The sequence below is a fragment of the Callorhinus ursinus genome, unplaced genomic scaffold (genome assembly GCF_003265705.2).
Source record: "Callorhinus ursinus isolate GAN/ISIS: 27379988/994484 unplaced genomic scaffold, GSC_fseal_2.0 scaffold7, whole genome shotgun sequence".
NCBI lineage: Eukaryota > Metazoa > Chordata > Mammalia > Carnivora > Otariidae > Callorhinus > Callorhinus ursinus.
In genome coordinates, this window is record NW_027397069.1 from 47,494,074 (window position 1) to 47,513,233 (window position 19,160).

At 48.4% G+C, this 19,160-nt stretch overlaps 1 protein-coding gene and 1 long non-coding RNA gene across 3 annotated transcripts in view; one reads left to right on the forward strand and one right to left on the reverse strand.

Moving 5' to 3' along the window:
• Positions 1-15,607: 15,607 nt before the first annotated feature.
• The window catches only part of LOC141373111 (uncharacterized), a 37,348-nt gene continuing 33,795 nt past the window's right edge, over positions 15,608-19,160 (forward strand). Inside the window, exon 1 of one of the 2 annotated variants that reach the window (XR_012378786.1) lies at positions 15,608-15,743. This is a non-coding gene — a long non-coding RNA (uncharacterized lncRNA). Of the gene's footprint in view, positions 15,744-18,224; positions 18,360-19,160 lie in introns of those variants that run through there. The other variant, XR_012378787.1, reaches the window with a different exon arrangement.
• Positions 18,344-19,160, reverse strand: part of VWA8 (von Willebrand factor A domain containing 8) — a 336,853-nt gene continuing 336,036 nt past the window's right edge. Inside the window, exon 46 of the transcript XR_012378777.1 lies at positions 18,344-18,837. The gene's annotated coding sequence lies outside the window, so the exon portion shown is untranslated. The remainder of the gene's footprint in view (positions 18,838-19,160) is intronic.

Sequence of the window (19,160 nt, forward strand, 5' to 3'; positions counted from 1 at the left end):
TTATCTAACATAGTAAGTTAACGTCTCTTTCAGAAGGGATTTAAGACGAATTAGAGGAATAAAGATACAAATAAACAAGTTAACTACTCACTATTGTGTAGATCAGAGGCTCTCAACTTCAGGGCAGTTTTTTTTTTTTAAGATTTTATTTATTTATTTGACAGAGAGAGAGAGAGAGAGAGAGAGAGCACAAGCAGGGGGAGTGGGAGAGGGACAGAGAAGCAGACTCCCCACTGAGCAGGGAGCCTGACATGCAGCTCCATCCCAGGACCCTGGGATCATGACCTGAGCCAAAGGCAGACGCTTCACCCGCTGAGCCACCCAGGCGCCCCTTGAGAGGGAGTTTTATTTCCCAGGGAACATCTGGCACAGTCTGCAGACCGTTTTGGTTGTCCCACTGAGGAGAAAGGCTGCTACCAGCACTCCGGGGGTAGAGGCTCGGCATGCTCCGGTGCTCAGACTACTCTCCCCGGAGCCCCACAATAAAGAATTATCTGGTTTAAAATTCAGTAGTGCTGAGGTTGGGCAACTGTGGTACAGAAACTATGAGAGAGATATGAAGAAGCATAAAGCACAATTACTATTTTTTGGGAATTTACAAGCCAGATCATTTTTAAAATGCTGCATGATGGAAACCGACTTTCGTCTTCCACATGTCTTTCCTTGCTCTGGCCCGTGTTTCAGATTTGTGGAAAAGACAGGAGGCCTGCCCCGCTCCTGAGCCAGGCATTGTGGGGAAGGCCGAAGCGGCAGAGCCAGGGGCTGAGGTGATGGGTGTGACTTGCCATGGCTGGCTATTCCCTGGACTCTGCACTTTCCTCAGGGTGCCAGTGAACGACTAGACCCATTTGTACCTTCAGAGGGTCCACGGCTCTGAGCCCACCCAAGAACTCCAGGGCCGTGAGCTGCATTCTGATGGAGGAAGGTGAGGAGAGGGCATGTGGCTGTAGAGGCTACAGAGGATGCTTCCAAGTCCAGTCAGCTTTGGGGAGTCTCCTGCTTGTTTGTCTGTGGTTCTCTCGCTGCCCTCAGGCTCCCGGGGTCCCCCCGGGTTCCATCCAGCACCCAGAACTGGAGCGAACACCCTGGGGCCAGCCCGGAGCTCTCTCATCTCTCCGGCACATTCCACAGGTGGGCTTTCCCTGCGGGGAGGCCTTCCTGGGTGGGGCCTGGCACAGATTAGACTGCTCAGAACCTCAGGTACTGTGTAGGCGTTGTGGTTGGAAAGGATAGTCCTTGCTTCTAGAGATGCATGCTGAGGTATTTAGAGATGGATGAAACGATATGATGTCTGTGATTTGTATGAGACTAATCTGCAGGGTGGGCACTGGGGAGAGCTGGTGAGGTGACAGAAAACAAGATTTGCTGTGAGCCCTGGGTGATGGTCCAGGGGGGTTTATTGTGCATATCTCTCAGCTTTTGTATATGTTTGGAATTTTCCATAAATTATCTCTAAGCCACGCTTGACCCTCAAAGCCGGGCAGGGCGTCGGGTAAGTGCCAAGTCTGTGAAGGGACTGAACGAAGGGACCTTGCAGTTCTCTTTCAGAGAGTGTGATTTGATTTCATTTCTGACTGCAGGCCTGGGTTTGGAGTAATACTGCCCCGTTTATGTGGACGGTTAGAACCCCTGTCAGGTGGGGGGGTTTGGGGGGCAGCGCTGGCGGAGTGGGAGAGGGGGGAGGGGGGAGGAAGTGTCCGTCAGGACGTGACGGTGGGGCTGGCGTCCACCCCTCAGAGCTGCCCTGGAGGCGGGGGGGTCTGGAGGAACGGAGGAGGCTGTGTTGGCCTTCGGGGTTGCGAGGATTGGATCTAGAAGTGCCCTCTGGGCAGAGAGAGTGAGCAGATGGTGACTCAGAGCATCAGGATCACAGAGGACTCCTGTGTTTTTAAACCTGCCTACAGTAACTAAAGAAACAGGCAGCCCAGGTCTCAGTACTTGATGTGCATCCCATCCCCTGGGGTCCTTTGCACTTATGCTTTGTGTGGAAAGGGTGGGGGATTTGGCTGTAGGGCCTCTCTCTCTCTCTCTCTCTTTTAAGATTTTATTTATTTATTTGAGAGAGAGGAGCATGAGAGCGCATGAACAGGGGGGCGGGGCAGAAGGAGAGAGAGAAGCAGACTCCCTGCTGAGCAGGACGCTGGACTCGATGCCATTGATCCCAGGACCCTGAGATCATGACCTGAGCTGAAGGCAGATGTTTAACCGACTGAGCCACCCAGGGGCCCCATGGGCCTGTCTCTTAGATGGGGGAAGCGGGAAGTTACTTAAGAACAGCCCCAGGGGGGCAGGTAGCCTGGGTGGCACAGTCCGTTAAGCATCTGACCCTTGGTTTCCGCTCAGGTCGTGATCTCAGGGTCCTGCGATTAAGCCCTGCATCGGCCTCTGCGCTCCGCGTGGAGTCTGCTTGAGCTTCTCTTTATCTCTCCCTCTCCCTCTGCCCCTCCTGCTCTTGTCGTCCGGCTCCCTAAAATAAATAAATAAAATCTTAAAAAAAAAAAAAAAAAAGAACAGCACTGGGGACTTTTTCACTTATCTATGGCTCTGTAACAGATCTCCTCCAAACTTAACGGCTTCAAATAGCGAGGATCTTACCACTTCCCAGGCTCAGCGGGGCAGTTCTTGGGCTGGTCTCCCATGTGGTTGCCATCAGGTGACACTGGGACTGCAGCCACCTGGAGTCTCCTCGGGCCTGACAACAGTTGGTCTCTCCATGTCACCTCAAGGCATCTGCTTCCCATATGGCCTCTGCAGGACGTCTCCATGTGGACTTTCTGGCAGAGGAGCCAGGCTTTCTACCCGGAGGTTCAGGTCTTCCCAAAGTGCCACCGCTGAAGCCTTTTCGGGGCCTAGCAGGGAATTGGCCCAGCATCGCTTCCACCACCTCCTGATGCTTAAGCATTTGTGGGCCGACTCAGGCTCGAGTGAAGGGAAATAAATTCCAGCTCTTGATGAGAAAATGACAAAGAATTGGGACCATCTTTAATCCACGGCAGGGATTCTGCTTGGAAGCCTGTGTGGAGTCTGCTTGGAAGAAGAAGGGAGCTACACTCATATTAAATAGTACCACCTTGTCGATGGGGGTGATCCCAGCATTGCTGTCCCTTGCTCCGTCCCCGTTTTGTCTCTGACTTGGGCAGGCACAGGGATGGTGCTTCTCCAGACCTCATGTCATCAGCTGTGAAATGGTGTCACAGTGATCTGTCTCTGGGGCCAGTCCTGGCCCAGCCACCTCACTGCGCATGGTTCTTGAAAGTCATTCACCCAACGTGACTCTGAAGCCAGACCTGTCCCTCCATGCTGGGGGCCTCCTCCATGAGGTCAGTCTTTGGCCACATCCTGGCCTCTCTTAGTCTGTTTGGGCTGCTATACCAAAAACACCAGCGACCGGGTGGCTTGGATGAAAATCACGTATATCCCTCAGTTCTGGAAGCGGGCAAGTCCCAGCTCAAGGTGGCAGCAGAGCTGGTGTCTGGTGGGATCCTGCCTCCTGGTTCACTGACAGCTGTCTTCTTGCCGCGTGCTCACATGGCAGGAGTGGAAGAGCTCTCTGGGGTCTCTTTCTAAGGGCATTAATCACCCAATCACCTCCCAAAAGTCCTGCCTCCAAATGCCATCACACTGGGGATACGATTTCAACATAGGAATTTGGGGGGAACAAAAACATTCAGCCTATAGCTTGGTCCCTTCATTCCCCTCCTTCTGGACCCACAGAAAGGAAGTCTTTGGGGAGGGATGTGGGAATGAGACCCTGACTCAGCTTGAACTGAGTCTGTCAAGTAATGGGTCCAGTGGGCAGCCGAGCGGAGCTGGCATAACAGAGCACCTTCACATGTTAGCATCTGCTTAATCTTCCCGCGAGCCTGAAGCTCAGAGGTTAACACTGACCTTAAGGCTCTGCAAGCGGTCGTGGTGGAGTCAAGGGTCAAGGCCAGGCTGGCCTGACTACCGCACCTAACCTCTCCCCACAGTGCCGAGTCACGGTCCTCACGGCCTCCCTTTGGGTGGGCAGGGAGGGAGGTGGGTGTAGAGGGAGTCAGCCCTGCTCTCATGCCCAGACTCCTTGGGGATTCCTTTTCCTTAGTTCCGAAGAGCCTTCCCTTTGGTTTGCTACCCGGGACAGATGTTCTCAATTTTCAAGGAGGAAACGTTTCTCGTTTCATCTTACCTTCATCAAATTACTTGGGTTCTGTCCACAAAGTGTCTGGGGAGCTGGATGAATGGCAGGGCTCCCAGCCACCCGCAGACCTGGAGGGGAGAGTCTGTGCAGTGAATGGTTCCTCCGTCTGCTGGCCGCGGACTGGCTGACCCCGGCGCGTCGCCGCAGAGGGGAGCGGAGAGGAGCAGGTCGCTCTGGCTCCGGGTCTGTAATTGCGAGTTGAACTGTTTCCAAGTCCATATGCCTTGAAGGAATCCTTCATTCTCTCCCTCTCCTCTGCTTCCTGGCCACCACCCCCGTCGGTCCCAGGGCTCAGGTGGGATCTGAATACTCCAACACCGTGGGCTCAGCCCCAGGCTCTCTCCCTTCTCTGCCACATCCCACACACGGGTGGGCTCTGCTGGGAGACATTCCGGGGCCGAGTGTGGCTGGATAGCATTTTAAAAAGTCTTTGAAATACACTTGTATTCAAAGCAGGACTGGAGGTGGAGGCGTGGAGCGAGATCAGGTAGACTTGCAATGCGTTCTTGGAGAGACTGATTTGGTTTCAGTTCTGAGCAGAAGAATGCTCTGCAGCCCTTGTGGGGGTCCCCTTACTTTCCAAGGACAAGGTTGTTTCCGTGCCCCGCCTCCCCCGCTTAGCCCCTTGCTAAGCACAGCTGGATTCAGCAAACACTGGGAGGCACCAAAAAGAGCTCTTGTTGATTCAAGGTCGTGGCTCCCAACCTTGGCTGAACGTTAGAATCTTCTGGGAAACTGAAGAACACGGTTGCCAGGCTCCCACCCACAGATGGTCTGATGAATTGATAAGAACTCCCCACGTGATGCCAACGTGCAGGCATGGTGGCAAGCTCCCACTCTGACGTCCTTTCCTTCTCCTCTGCCAGCCCTGCTTGAGCCTGTCCATGCCTCGGCTCCGGAGGTGGGTGTCCATGGCGTTGCCTCTTGTCAGCCCCTGGGACCTGGTCAAACTCTGCTGTCTTCGGGGTTGCGTAGTGTATTCACACAGTGTGACCCGCAGGAAGAGGATCTTAGCTGGAAATGTCCAAAGTGCCTTCAGTCCACAACTGAGGAGAGTCAAAGGATACAACTTCCAGGTGTCTGTAGATGGCCCGGGAAGCACTGCAGAAGGCATGTGATGCCACAGCTGCTCAGTGGAGGAGGCTTTGGAGGTGGAAGGTGTGGGGCAAGCCTCACCCCTTCTCCTTTATCTGCTTGGCTTCCCTGTCTCAGTAAATGGCAGCTTTATGCTTTCGGTTTCACAGGCCAAATGCCTTGGAGTCATCTTCGATTCCTGGCCGCCTCTCACATTCCACATCTAATCCATCAGCAAATCCCACTGGCACCACCTTCAGAATATCTTCAGATTCTGACCACTTCTCACCGCCTCTACTGCTCACCCAGGTCCCTGCACCATCTTACCATGGTGCAGCGAGCTCTTTACCTGATCTGTCTGGTTTCATCCTGGGCCCTCCAAGGTCTATTCTCAATATGGCAGCCCAAGCGCTCCTTTCAAAAATGCAGTTCAGAGTATGCCACTATTGTGCTCAGAATCCTCCATTGACTTCCAGACTCACAGCCTGTAAAATCCAAAGCTCTCCCCATGATCTGTAAGGCCCAACATAGTGTGGGGGCCAATAGCTCTTTGGCCTCATTGTCTGACACTCTCCCCTTGTTCCCTCCAACCCAGACATACCCATCTTCCTTGCTGTTCTTTGAGCTTGTGAAATCTGCTTCCACCTCAGGGCCTTTGTACATGCTCTTCTCTCTGGCTAGAATGCTCTTTGATATTTGGGTAGTCCAGGACCTTACTTCCTTCAGGTTTCTGCTCAGTTGTCGTCTTACCAGACTCAGGCTTCCCTGAGTACCTTATTTAAAATAGTGCCCCCTGGGGCCCCTGGGTGACTCAGTGGATTAAGCATCTGCCTTTGGCTCAGGTCAGGATCCTGGAGGCCCAGGACCGAGTCCTTTGTCCGGCTCCCTGCTCAGCCGGGAGTCTTCTCCCTCTGACCTCCCCCACCTCATGCTCTCTCTCAAATAAATAAATAAATAATCTTAAAAAGAAAAAGTGCCCCCCAACCCAACCTTAACTCTTTTTTGTTTGTATTCTCAGAGCTTATTACTACCTGCATATTTTCTGTTTATTCCTGGCCTTGCCACTAGATTGTACGTTCCACAGAGCAAGTCCGTTGTTGTAGCCCAGCCCAGGGTAGCGCCTGAAACAGCAGATGCTCAGCAAGTATTTGTTGAATGGGTGAATAAATTGATGAGGCGAAGCAGTAGCAAAGAAGATTCTTGGGAAATCCTTCTCTCAGAAGGTCCTGTGGCTAGGCTTTGAAGGACGGAGGGGTGGGCAGATGAGTGATGGAGTGGGAGGGCGTTTCCAGCAAACGGGAGGACACACACGGTCAGTCTCAAGCTGTGGCCGACTTCAGTGCAGGGCATGGGTGGAGCGTCTGGAGAGGAGGCTGGAGGAACACTGGGTCCTCCTGGGGCTTGGTGCCTTGCTACTTAACTAGGGCTGCAGGGCTGCCGTGAGGCGGGGACAATGGCAGTGTGCCCAGCTGGTGTGTTCAGCCAGGAAAAGGCGCTGCACAGAGTCAAGGTTTGCTGCCATTACTTAGTTGCTATTTCTGGTTGATACCACAGACCACATAACCTCTGAATTTAGTCTTCTTGGAATCATTCATGTACTAGGAAAGTCTCCCTCGCCAGGGCTAGCCTGAAGTGAAGGTGGATGGAGCTGGGGTGGTTGGAGAGGAGCAGGGTTTTTCTGCCTCCCCCAAGTTGCTGTGGCCTGAGCCAGCTGTGGCTGTGATCAGGCGTGGGACCCATGAGCAGAACTGGGTTAGACCCTCAGTTCCCTGGAGAGGTGGCCTCTGAGTAATGAGCACATCACAGCCAGCAGAGATCAGACAGCTGAGGGAGTACAGCTTGGGAAAAGTAAGCTTTGACAAGGAGACTGGGAAAGGAGGAGACCGTTAGGTTTAGGAGGAATGGAATGGAGGCCCAGGTGGGGCTAGCCCAGGGCTATTTGGGTATAAATAGCCAGAGGATTGCATTGTGTGTTCGAGAACAAGGTTAGGCAGCTCTGCCACGTTCCATGCCACTTCCTCTTTCCCTGGTGATAATGACTCTCCTGAGTAACTACTAGCACCAGGCGGTATTAGGTTAGGTGCTTTACACATCACCTTATTAATCACCGCCCCCCCAATGATGGAAAGATAATAATACAGTTGAGGAACTGGAGGTATGAGAAACTTCTCGAGAGGGGGTAATGTGAGTGAAAATGGTGGGGTCAGGGCCTGAAAATCCTCCCTTACATAAAAGCAATGAGAACACTGGCAAAAAAAAAAAAAAAAAAAAAGGTCAGAATCAACTGGTTCAAAATTTGGCAAATTAACCAAAGACTTGTAACAAAATCAAGAGCATATATTTAAGAAAAGTGGCTGAATCTTAGTAAGAACGGTGAGCTTCGTGGTGTTTTGACTTGCCCTATCACAGCTAGTAAACAAGTTTGGCGAGATGGTAAGATGCAAGCTCAATATACAAAACTCAGTTGTATTTCTTTTCTTTTTTTTTTTTTTTGAGAGTTTTTATTTATTTATTTGACAGCACAAGCAGGGGGAGCAGCAGGCAGAGGGAGAGGGAGAAGCGGACTCCCCACTGAGCAGGGAGCCCGATGTGGGGGCTCGATTCTAGGACCCTGGGATCACTATCTAAGCTGAAGGCAGACGCTTAACCCACTGAGCCACCCAGGAGCCCTCAGATGTATTTCTGTACTTGAGCAATGAACAATCTGAAAATGAAATTAAGAAAATAATCTCATGTACAAAAGCATCAAAAAGAATAAAATACTTAGGAATTAGGAATAAATACACACACATACATACTTAGGAATAAAAATGAAAGAAGTGCTAGTGTTGTACAATTGAAAACTATAAAATATTGTTGAATGAAATTAAAGAGCTCCTCGAGAAATAGAAACTCATCTTGCGTTCATGGATTGGACAACTTAATATCGTTAGATGGCAATACTCCACAAAGTGATTAGCAGATTCAATGCAATCCCTATTAAAATCCTGGCTTTTTTTTTTTTAATGACAAGCTGATTCTAAAATTCATATGGAAATGTAAAGGACCCAGAAGATCAAAAATAATCTTGAAAAAGAACAAAGTTGTAGGATTCATATTTTTCAAATTCAAAACTTACTACAAAACTCTACTAGACAAGACTTTGTGGTAGTAACATAGGGATAGTCATATAGACCATCAGAATAGAATTAATAGTCTGGAAATAGACCCATACATTTACGGTCACTTACTTTTTTTTAATAATATTATTAAAAGATTTTATTTATTTGACAGAGAGAGACACAGCGAGAGAGGGAACACAAGCAAGGGGAGTGGGAGAGGGAGAAGCAGGCTTCCCGCCGAGCAGGGAGCCTGATGTGGGGCTTAATCCCAGGACCCTGGGATCATGACCTGAGCCAAAGGCAGACGCTTAATGACTGAGCCACCCAGGCGCCCCTATGGTCACTTACTTTTTGACAAGGATGCCAAGACGATTCAGTTGGGAAAGAATTGTCTTTTTAACAAGTAGTGCTGGGGAAACTGGATATCCACATGTAAAAGAGAAGTTATACCCTTATCTCACACAAAAATTAGTCAAAAAGGATTAAAGGTGAGAGCTTAAACTATTAAACTCTTAGAAGATATAAGCATAAATCTTCATGACTTTGGATTAGGCAATGTTCTCTCTCTCTCTTTTTAATATTTTTTAATATTTATTTTTAAATAATCTCTATACCCAACATGGGGCTTGAACTTACAACCTCAAGATCAAGAGTCGCATGCTGTACCGACTGAGACAGCCAGGCACCCCAGCAGTGTTTTCTTAGATGTAACACCCAAGGCATAAGCAACCAAAGAAAAAGTGGACATATTGGGTTTCATTAAAATTAAAAACTTTTCTGCATTGAAGGGCATTTATTGAGAAAGTGGAGGCAACTCATAGAATGGGGGAAATAACTGCAAATCATATATCTGATAATGGTCTAATATCCAGAATATATGAAGAATTCCTACAATCAACAATACATAGACAAATAGCCAATTTAAAAAAAAATGGGCAAAAGATTTGAATAGACATTTCTCCAAAGAAGATATACAAATGGCTAATAAGCACATGGAAAGATGTTCAGTATCATTAGTCATTAGGAAAATGCAAATCCAAATCACAATGAGATACCATTTCACATCTGCTAACATGGCTATAATCAAAAAGATGGAAAGTAGCTAGTGTTAGAAAGGATGTAGAGAAGTTGGAAGCCTCATATAACTGGTGAGAATGTAATGGTGCAGCCATTTTGGAAAACAGTTGGCCAACTCCTCGAAAAGGTGAACGTAGAGTTACCATATGACCTAGCAATTCCACTCCTAGAGAACTGAAAACATATGTCCACACAAAAGCTTGCATGTGAATGCTCATAGCAGCATTATGCATATCAGCCAAAAAGTGGAAAGAGCCAAAGTATCCATCAGCTTGTAAATGGGAAAACAAAATGTAGTATATTGATACAACTGAATATTATTTGCCCATAAAAAAGAGTGAAGTAGTGATCTATGGTACAACAAAGATGAATCCTGGAAACATGATAAATGAAAGAAGCAAAAAGAGGTCCCATGTTGAATGAATCTATTTATATGAAATATCCAGCGAAGGCAAATCCACTGAGACAGAAAGTAAGTTAAAGTTGCCAGGGGGTGGAGGAGGAGCAATGGGAAATGACTACTAATGAGTATGAGATTTCCTTCTGCGGTGATGAGAATATTCTGGAATTAGATGGTGATGATGTTTGCACAACTTTCTGAACATACTTCAAACCACTGAACTGTGTGCTCTAAAAGGGTGAATTTTACGGTATGTGAATTATATCTCAATAAAAAAATGTTTTAGAAAACTCCTCTAGGACAGAAAACTTGTTAGTATGGTAGTCATGATTTGAATCCAATGCCCAATGAGCTCAAGGACATTTGTTGCCAAGTCCTCTGTGGCTTGCTAAGCAGCACATGATCCCTTGGAGCTGACTCAGTTACCCATAGAAAAAGGGTTTCTGTTGGGTGTCACTGTGTGTCCTGGGCACAGCTGCCTGGACGTCTGTTTGTCGCCAGGGGCTGACCTGGACACAAATTTACGTTCAATACCACGCAGCATCCTTGCCCCTCTCACTACTGAGATTTTGTTATAGGGTCAACCTTGGGTGTCTGACTTGCTCTTCTCTTGGGATGACATTCTCTCCTTGTGGCTCCTCATCTCTCATGTAAATGGATTAGGGGGGAGTCTATGCTGCCACTCTAGCCGATGTGACAGAATTCCTGCTTAGGCTAAAGCTGAGTCTCTACCTCTGCTACACTATTATTACTAATAGTGGTACTAATCTCCTTTTCTTGAGTATTTTAAATAGGATAACATTTCTCCTCTTCAACCCATACACCCACCCATCCACCACCCCATCCATCCATCCATCCATCCATCCATCCATCCATCCATCCAATTTGACCAATCCATGTTGTGCTAGGCTCTTTGCAAAGCTACTTGCTAAAGCGCAGTTTTGCCTGGGTTTGGGAACATGGGCCAACTGACTTCTTCTAAGTCTTCTAGAGATTTAGAAGTCTAGGGAGGAAGAGGCTCTTTCTGGGTTGTGTGTAGGGTTGAAAGGCTTGGCAGCCATGATGATCAGCCAGGGGTCCCAGGCAGCCTCACAAGGGTGGAAATGATTCTGAGTCTCCCTGCTAATTTTTCTTTTCTTTTCTTCTTTCTTTTTTTCTTTTCTTCTTTCCTTCCTTCCTTCCTTGATTCCTTCCTTCCCTCCCTCCCTCCTTCCTTCTCTTTTTTCTTTTCTTTCTTTTTCTTTCTCTCTTTCTTTCTCTTCCACAGAGCAAGCCATTTTCAACAAAAGGGCTTGCAAACGTACAAGCTCCTCCCTGAGGCTCCTTCTGCATGGCACAGACCTTTCATCACCAAACCAACTTGTAATTTTGGGTAAAAGAAGGTTCTCCACTCATTTTCAAAGAGAAAAAAAAAATGCAAAGCAAAACAAAACAGCCACATCATGAAGTCGCTCCATGTAATGAGGCTTGCTCTGTGGAGCTGTCATTACTCTGGGCTCCAGGAGGGCCTGGACTGCCCACTGGCCTCCCACTTCCCCCTGGCCGGTCAGAGCTGGAGTTAGCAGCTGGAAAGCCCAGAAGGCCACCCTGGAGGCTCTGAGGAGAGGCTGTTTTTCGGGCCTCACTTAGAAATTCCTGGCTGGTCAGTAGCAGCCAAGGATGGGAGAACAGTCCTGTCAGGCCTGCCACCTCAGCTACCCCTCGGAACATTCCGAATTCAGGCTTTCGCTCAAACCACTCTTACCCCTACCTTCCCCCAGTACTCCCTGACCGATGCTCTTGGCTCACAGAATCTTGATCATCCTCGAGAGCCAGTGTAAGTCCTGCCTCCCAGGACCAGGGAGCCTCTGCATCCCACAACTATTCATTCAACAACAGTTTATCGAGCACCTTTTCAGGGCCAGGCTCAAGACAAGCAGCCTGGATCCCTGCCTTTCCATAAGGAGGGTAGATATGAGGACATACCTCATGGGATGATATGGGATGTAATGAGATATGGGACAGCGTGCTGAGCACCCATAGCTAGTCCCACTGATTTGCAGGGTGCCATAGGCACGTCTCTCTCCCTCAGTCAGCCAGTTGGCCTCTTCTTTTCTCTTTTAGGGTAGACTGTGGTCTTTGCTTTTGAAATAAAATGGGAATAAGAAAAGTACCCATTCATGAAGTTGTTGTGAGGATTCAATGAATTTGTTTATGCAAAGTGCTTAGGAAGTGCCTGCATGTGGGAGCTGCTAGATAACAGCTATTATTATTTTGTGTAATAGTAATAATAATTTTTATTGTTTTCCCTGCATATGACAGAACATGGCATCTCAGGCTTAGCCTTCCAAGGCTTCTTAGTCACCCTCCCAGAAGGGACCCATTAAAAGGACCGATTCTTTCAAGGGCTATCTGAATACTTCGCAGAGTCAGGAATTCTCCCCTGATTTGAGGAAGGGGTTCAGGCCAGGGAGACATCCAGATGGACTCTGCTATAGTCTTGACTTTGACAACAGTTCTGGTGCTAACAGCCTCCAGCAGGGAAAGCCGTGGGAGCAGGCCACATGACTTGGGGCCACTCCTAACAAAGGCCATTGTCGCTCACCCGAGACAGGCCCTGGTGAAGCCTGAGAAGCAAGGTTCTGACCAGGGGACAAAGTCTTGACTGCAGCCATGTCTGTAAATAGAGAGCCTGGGCTCTGTCTGTCCTGGAGGGACAGAAAGCCCTGGAGGCTGAGTGGCCTCCGATCGCCTGCCCCTGCACCCCCACCACTCGGCCGGTATCTTCCTTTCTTTGGTCCCCACTTCATTCACCCTGGTGGAGAGGCTGCTCTGGGTTCTGCAGCCATTCTAAGGTGTTTGACCAGGCCAAAGGATCTCCTGGCCGCCAACCAAAATTGGTCAAAGTCCCTCACCTCCCAAGGGGCCCCTTCTCTCTTGGGGAAACGCCTGAACTGGCTGCCCCTTTCTGCTTATGAGGTGCCTTCCTTATTTTATTTCAATCTTCATAAACCCTGAGATACCCGATTATTATCCTCATCTTAAAGGTGAGAAGACAGAGCTCAGAGAGACCAGGAGATGTGTCTGAAGTCATGGGGCTTGCTTGCAAGGGGCAGCCAGGATCCCACCCCGATGCCCTTGACTCTGCATCTGGCACCACGCAGAGGGGAGTTTGAAGGTTCTCGGGTGCCAGGGCCGGGCAGGGATGCACCTGACTACAGACACGAGGGTGAGGCTTCTGTCTTCTGTGCTCATCCCTTGGCTCATCTGACTTATGTACTATTTGCAGGGTTCTAGCCATGTGGCTTTTCGATCAGACCTTGTTGGGATAGTCTGATTTAATGGTGCTCAAATGACAGGACCAATGAGACGGTCACGTGGAGGAGCTGATGTGGTTTTTAAGAGAGAGGCTGATGTCATGGTTTTTATAAGCCTTTGGGGAATGACAAGTAATGAGGGGAGGGGGTCATCAGCAGGCTCAGGAAATGCAAAGCTGGTTCTCTTTATATGTGCGATGACAGATGGGAACTGGCTGTACTGTGGTGACCATTTCACAATATCTACATATAGTGAATCATTCATTATGTCATACACCTGAAACTCATATAATGTATGTCAATTAGACCTTAATTAAAAAAAAATGGTTCTCTTTGGAAGGGGAAAAAAAGAGAACCGTCTCAAAGAGAAACAAAGGATCTTTTTTTCTTTAAGAAGCCACACTCATTTTTCAAAGGTCCTTGATTTTTTTTTAATGCTAATAATACGTGTTTTTAGAAACTGTTACACAAACAGCTACTTCCTAAGGTCTGAATTACAGACAGTCTACAGACTTCTACAGATGCTTCCTAGAAGTATACTCAATACTCCCATTGTACAGGAGGAACATTCTGGGTTTAAGAGGTTCCTGCTGATCTCATTCCAGTCCTCACCAGGATGGAACTCAGGAATTCCACGGCTCCTTCCTCAGGAACCTCCCCATGGCTTGCGTTGCCTGCGTCCCACGGGTGTGGCCCAGCCCTGCTTCTGCGGGGAGGGGATGTGCCTTCCAAGAAGGGTTGTGGCCTCTCAGGGGTGTAAATTCTCTTTGGAAAAGTGCATAGTGCAGGGTAAAAGTTCTCTTGGCAAACTGAAAAAAAAAAATCTGATTGGTTGGCTTCACCAGAGACATGGCCCAGGTGTTGTGGGGCAGGTGCCCAATGCTCAAGTGCCTTGCCCTTGCTAGGGAATCACTTCCCTGATGTGCACGCTGCGCCTGACTTTGCAAGCCAGATGCCAGAAAGGTGGAGCTTCCTTAAGCAGGATGGCAAAATGCAAATGGAAATCTGGGTATCCCTAAAAAAGCAGGACTGCAGAGAAGCAAGTCACTGCCCATCCACACCTGACAAAGCCTTCGCCATGTGCTCTTGAGAGGATGGAGAGACCACATATGCAGCCCCAGGCAAGACCGTCACCCCCAATGAGCCCTTGTCTCGTGCCCGCACGCTCTGTCCCAGGCCTGGTCCCGGGCTTGGGTGATGCTCCAAGCTGCAAGCACCCCCACCCGCTTCTACTTCCTCACTGGAACCTTCATCTCAGCTGGGGCCTGGAGGAAAGCATGTGAATGAAGGAATTCAAACCAAGATGAGCGTGAAGGATAGCCTGCCAGGGCTGTTTGTATTTTAAAAGAGAAGCCCCTCTCTCTGGGAAATGCCACTCTAAAGACAGACCTCAGATGTTAGGGGCGAGGAGCCAGGCCAGCTGCGTGGAGCTGTATTCCAGCCAAGTGACTGACTGTCTGCTCTCAGGCCGTCTTGTGGAACTGCCACAAACTCCCACCTCTGCAGAGAGCATTCCCATTTCTTCCAGTCTCCACCGAGACGTCAGAGAGGGAAAGAGATTCTTTCGTTTGGGCACTGCATATTGAATAGCAGATCTCTGTACTTGAGCCAGCAATGTATGGACATACATATTCTATCAGCGTTGAAAATAGTCATTCAAAAACATCCGAGGCCCCAAAGGACACTTTTCAGGTAAAAATACCTTCTTTGTCAACTGCAAAATAAACAGGTATATTTCCCAGACCATGTGTTGGTTAACTAAGCCCAGAACCTTCCCGGGTATCTCTTGTCATCTGCCCTCTTTATTTTTTGTGTGTATCTGAGTATCTTGACATGTTGAGGAAACCCTCGGGTTCCTCACCAGCCCTGGGCTCTGTGGGACCTCCCCCCCCCCTGGACACCCCTCCCCCCAACCCCCCCAGCACCAGGAGCCAAGGCCAAGGCTGGTCAACCGGCTGCCTCCTCAGGGCTGCCATTTGCTTTCCACGGGGCCCGCACCTGCTCTGTTCCGGGCCAGTGTCTTCAGGGCTGAATTTTATATGGGTCAGAAAATATCTGGTAGAAGGAAATGGACCCATTGGCTTTGCTAAGACTCACTCTATTCCTGGAGCCCCAGTGATAAAACAAACAAACAAACAAAGACCACATCTTAATTAGCGTTGAAATGAAGAAATGCTCAGTCTCGTTAAATTAGCATCAGTATTTATCAATATAAATATATTGCACTTTAAAACCCAACCTTAATGTCCTGAGTAAACATACTTATTTTTCTTCATTTCAACTAATAAGGCTTCATGTATGGTATCATGAGACCAATTACCCGGAGCTCTTGACAGGCTCATTATTTGCTTGCCCCAGTCTGGCCAGCATAAAGAGACAAACCTGCTGCGGGACGTTCCGACTGACAGTTCCCCCTTCCCTTTCCAGGTCAAACTCTCGCTACTGTTTCTAAGGCTTCAGAGTTGCACGGAATTTTAAGAAATCCTGATACTCTGAAACTCCTCTGGGCTCACACCCACCATCTCTGGAATCAGAGTTGATTGGCCAACACGGATTGCTTTTTCAGGGAAAGAGAAAGCACTTTCACAAAGCCTCGAGAAGAGAGGAGCCCCAAGGTGAGTCTGGCGCCTGCCTGGGGGAGAGGACCGTGCGTGGGGGCTGTTGTTCCTTAGAGCTCACGTGTCCCCTGATGAGATTTCTTTGAGCTGAACATGACGTTCTCACCACGCTCTGGGTCCAAACCACCTTAGAAGAGTGTTATCCTTTGCCCCGAGTGGCCAAATACCACAAGCGCCACTCGATTTTGAGATTATGTGACTTCGGCATTCCAAAGCCGAGGGCACAGACAGGGTCTCTGTTGGAAGGTGCAAGCCCCAGTCGGCGTTCAGAGTCAAAAAAGAGTGTCAGATCATTTTCAGCTGGGGAGGACTGCTTGGCAAGCATTTTTTCCCCTCTGGAGGAGATTTTTGTTTACAGGATTTAACAATGAAAACCTCCCTCCCCCCCCCCCCCCACAATTGCGCATTGTTCGGCTTGCAGCACTAAGGTCAGCTCCGGGCACCCAGTAGTTTTCCAATTCCTGATCTTTTTGATCCCACTGTGCAGATCAGCAGATAGGGAGTTTTATTTTAAGGCAGCAAAATGCAAAGTACGAGACAATGGGCAGAAATCTTATGAATGACTGTCCAACAGAAGTATCTGTCCAGCTGATGGGGGAAAGCCCTGCTTGTCCAAATCTAATGATGTTTTTGTAGCTTTTAGAATTGCATATTCTGTCAGTAACACTATATTGTTCGGGTAATGGGTTTAGGTGCCCAAATCCTCTGTATAGTAGGGGCTGTTTGTGGGGTTCTGGAGGCAAAAACACACTGAGATGATGTGGTTCTTCTAAGATGTGTGAGGCACAGAGTCAATTGGCTCTATGAGATACAGAAACAGGGACTATAGTGTTAGAGATAATTTGGTTCAACTTTTTAAATTTAAATAATTTTAAATAGATGAAGCAACTGAGACCCAGAAGTGACAAGCCCAAGTTCACACATCACAGCAGCATCTAGAACTTCCTTTCTACTGAGTAATTCTACTTAGAGTTTATAAATTCTTCCACCACAAGATCGAACACTGGAATTCCTTTCCATTACCTGTAGTACTTTCATCGCAGGAAATCTAAGAAAGGCAAAGGAAAGGCAATGGTCAGAACTTTATGATACTACCCTGGCCAGAAAGTGGGAGCAAATTAGCCTCTTCATCAAAGTATTTTAAAAAGCCAGATATGTTACTGGTTGGAATAATTTTTTTGAAAGTGGACATTTTATTTCCTAAGTTGAAAAAGTAAGGTACAATTTGCTAAATACCAACGGACATGTGACTATGCTTTGATGCGATTCCAGAAAAAAAGTTGTCCAGGCAGGAGATGTTGGCTTAGAACTTGTGGAATCTCTCTCATAACTGCGACTGTCGGGCCGTAATGGAAAGAGGACACACTGGGTGGCCACCCTCCTGTTGCCCCAGCCCCCTACCTCTCTGCTCCGTTCGTGGAGGAATTTAGTTCTGGCTGAGCTGACAGGCGCAGGAAGGAGCCAGGTGGAGGGAGGGTTGAAGCCTCTGGAGCTGGCCGTTCAGGAACACTGAACGATGCTGTCCACGGAGAGCTACTTCTAAATGGCTTTCAAAGCCCTCGAGTTTGTTCAGAGAAAATCCTACTGGCATTGATGGATTTCTCCTCCTCTGACAGTTCACAGGAAAGAATTAAATGATTCATTCCAAACGTGACAGGCTCAAGTACTCCTGCTCGGATCTACTCCTCGCGGCTGGGCTCGCTGGAGGTGCCCCATGTGTGATGAGGTCATCTTTCTGGGGCACACAAAAGATTCCCGGGGGGGATACACAACACAGACGGGCGGCGGCGGCCATTCATAGGCTTCGTTCCTCCCCGTGCTCATGGGTCACAATGAACCTTCTCAGCATTACACGGGCTCACTACGGGAAGAGCTGGTTTAGAGGCCTTTCAGTGGAACCCCCCCTGAGGCAAACAATGCATTTATTATAATGTCTTGGCCCTGGGGGGGCCTGGGAACAGCTTGGAGTGGCCTATAATTAAGTACATTTAATAATAAAGGCACAAACTTCTTAGGTATTCCAAGAAGTGAAAATAACCTTCTCAGCTACCCTCTCTCGGCTCCCCTTCCCCATCATCTTTCCCTTTTACAACTAGGTCAGGAGTTACATGTTTGTGTGTGTGTGTGTGTGTGTGTGTGTGTGTGTTTTAAAATAACAATTGCAAGGACGTCTGGCCAGTGGGGAAAGGGAAATTGAATTATATGAGAACATTCTTCCCATGTTAAAAAAAAAATGGCTTCTGCTCACTCAGGTAGTTAGGGCACAGGCAGGATTTGTTAAAAGGCCATTCTGTTACTAACTCTCGGATTCTGGGCGAAGCATTTGGGGTCTTTGACCCTCCCGCAGAGGGGGCACCCCCAGGGGTTAAGCTGTCGCTGAGCCCAGGAAGGCCCGTGAGAGGCGTCCCTCCCGCAGTGGCTCCTGTCCTGGGTCCCCACACGCCCCTCTGAGTGCCCGAGTGTGTGCAGGGAGAGTGCCAGGGAGAGGAAGAAGGCGCCCCGAACCTGGTCAGGCTGCAAGAAGACAAAGGAGCCAAGAAGGCAAGAGCTCGCCTTCCGTAAGAATAATCCATGAAAGGGGCCGGCGCAGCCCCGCTGGGCCCCCACCTGACTGTGAGTGTGGCCTGTTTTCTTGAACTTTCCTACGCCTCGATTTCCTTATTTGTCAAGAAGGATGTTAAAAGAACAGTGAATAGTCAATTGTCCAGTTTTGGGAAGTGACTTACTTGCCTTATCTGTAAAATGAGTTAAGAAATACCTGTTTGACATGCATCGTTGTGAGGGTGGAATGGAACGATGCCTGAAGTCCCGTCGCATACCTGGGACATCTTAAGTACTCAGTAAATGCTAGTGGTTGTTGCTGTTATTATTATTACTGTTGTTAATTCGGTTACAGTTTTGAAGGTATTATTGGATTGAAACTGCATCACTGGCTGATTCAATACGCAGAGCGCAGAGCGCGCGTCTGGCTGGAAAAACGAGACGAGCCATGTGAGGTCACTGGACAGGACAGCACTGGGAATCGGATTGCTTTATTTCTTTGACAGTTGATAGGGAGTTGGGGTGGAGGAACAGACGCGTGTTTTCTTTCCTATAATGGATTAAAATGAAATGAATCAGTACAATGTCACACTATATGGGCAAGTAAGGTAATATTATTAACAAAACTAATTCCTCCAACTCGTGACAAGAAAGTACACATCCATTGGTGCTCCCCGCAATTTTGACTTTGCATCACTGGTGGAAGGGAACTTCTTACGTGGTTGAACAGAGCCTGACTCTGGCTGTGGCATTTGATTTTAAACAAAGTGACATCGGACCTGTTGATAAATAAAGGTCAGCCTAAGAGTAGGTGGGAATAAGGTGCACTTTGAAAGAAAAAAAGAATGAATCTTGAAAAAGGAGTTTCTTTTT